This window comes from Drosophila sechellia, chromosome 2L, assembly GCF_004382195.2.
Source record: "Drosophila sechellia strain sech25 chromosome 2L, ASM438219v1, whole genome shotgun sequence".
Lineage (NCBI taxonomy): Eukaryota > Metazoa > Arthropoda > Insecta > Diptera > Drosophilidae > Drosophila > Drosophila sechellia.
The window spans coordinates 1,485,773-1,487,480 of record NC_045949.1 but is presented as its reverse complement, the minus strand read 5'-3'; positions in this window follow the sequence as shown (position 1 = coordinate 1,487,480).

The window sequence follows — 1,708 nt, the reverse complement described above, 5'->3', positions numbered from 1 at the left end:
TGGCTGACACCTTTTGTGGCTGCTGCTCTTATTATTTTTTTATTTGCCATTACAGAATTTACAACTTTTTTCAATCAGCAGCGCAATTCGCGAAGCGACGCGTGGCATGGGAGCACTTGATTTTGATTATTTGCGGTGGCGGGGAAACTTCGGATTTTATTTTCCTGTTGCCAATATAGTGACACTTTATCATTCATTAGAGGGTTCAAGCGAAACTCGAAAAATAATGAAGAAAGCTGTTGATAGATTGAGAAATCAAGGGGTTTTTCCTAGATAAATTATTTTAACAGCATCTGAGCTTATCTTAAGTCCAGGCCTTAGTTGGACTTACACTCTCAATCTTATGGAAATGCATAAGTGGACTTTGAAGGAAGCAAAATAATATTTTATAACCGATTTTTACGATTTTGTTTATTATAATTTTATGTAGCAGGAACACACGTTTTGCCCCAATAAATCGAGGCTTCCTTTTATGGTTATGACTTTGTCGCAGGTGGGCTTAACGCAAACCAATATTGCGGCAATAACGTCGAAATGAATAAACATAAATAAGCATAAGTAAACACAAACTCAAGCCAAACACTTTAAGACTGCACCGATACCGATTTCGGCCAACAAACGGCGACCGCAAGCTGACAGGAATTTTCACTTTTATGGCCAACATTTAACAGGCCATGACACGGCGGCAAGTTTTTCATCATCAATTTGGTTTATGGCCCGGAATGGCTGCCACATGGAACGCAGCCACTTGTCCTAACACGGTGGTGAGTTACCGTTACCGTTTTGCTAAAACATTTACCCATGCCATCAGCCGGAAAACAGAGACAACGGCAAAAAGGAAAACAGAATGCACCAGGCCAACTAGAGATGGCAGGAAATGCGTGGTGGGAAAATCTGCGCAAAACTAAATCATGAAGGAATGGTTCAGACATAACTAGCACACTTATAGTTTCAATTCGAATGTATAGAAATCTCGTTGCAGAAGATGCGTCTTATTGCAGCACACTTTTGAACACCTAAATTAAATGTTTCTACGAACTAGTACCATCTCTAGATCTATTGCCCCGTCTCACTCCCTCAGAGCGAGAGAGGAACACAGAGGCTGGGCATTGTTGTTGGCACTTTGCTAACATTTTCACACCCAAGACAGTGGAAAACGGCGGACCAGGCCAAAAGGCAGCTCAGCTGGACAATTTGTCTGCGAATTCGCGAGGTGCCACAGAAAAGGGTGAGGAGTGGGTTTCCCGGGGGCGGCGGAGGGTCTTTCGGTTGCATGTCCACGATGGCGTGTAACTGGTTTGTATCTTTTTGCAGCTATTTCTCTTCGTTTCCCGCTTCCCTGCTGAAAAGTGTCATGCCCCCCGAAAGAGTTTCCTCCTCTTCCGCTGACCGATTTTGTCAACATTATTCAACCATAAACATGGCCCAAACCAAAGCGATGACGAACCCAAAAGGGGGCTAAATTGTTGCAAGAAAGGGAAAAGGCGCACGGTGGAAACGTGATGCCAGCCAAAGTGCTGCAAATGGTGCAAAATGCTTGAAACAAGCATTTAAACGTCGTTAGGTTTGTTCAAATCAAGATAAATGGCGATAGGACATGTGACCAGCCGAAGGACAGGATCCACAGGCCGCTTTTTTGGGGTGGTCCGAAAAGGACGAAAATTGGGCAGGTTCAGGTGAGAATCCGGTGTCCTCCTTCATTTGTTTG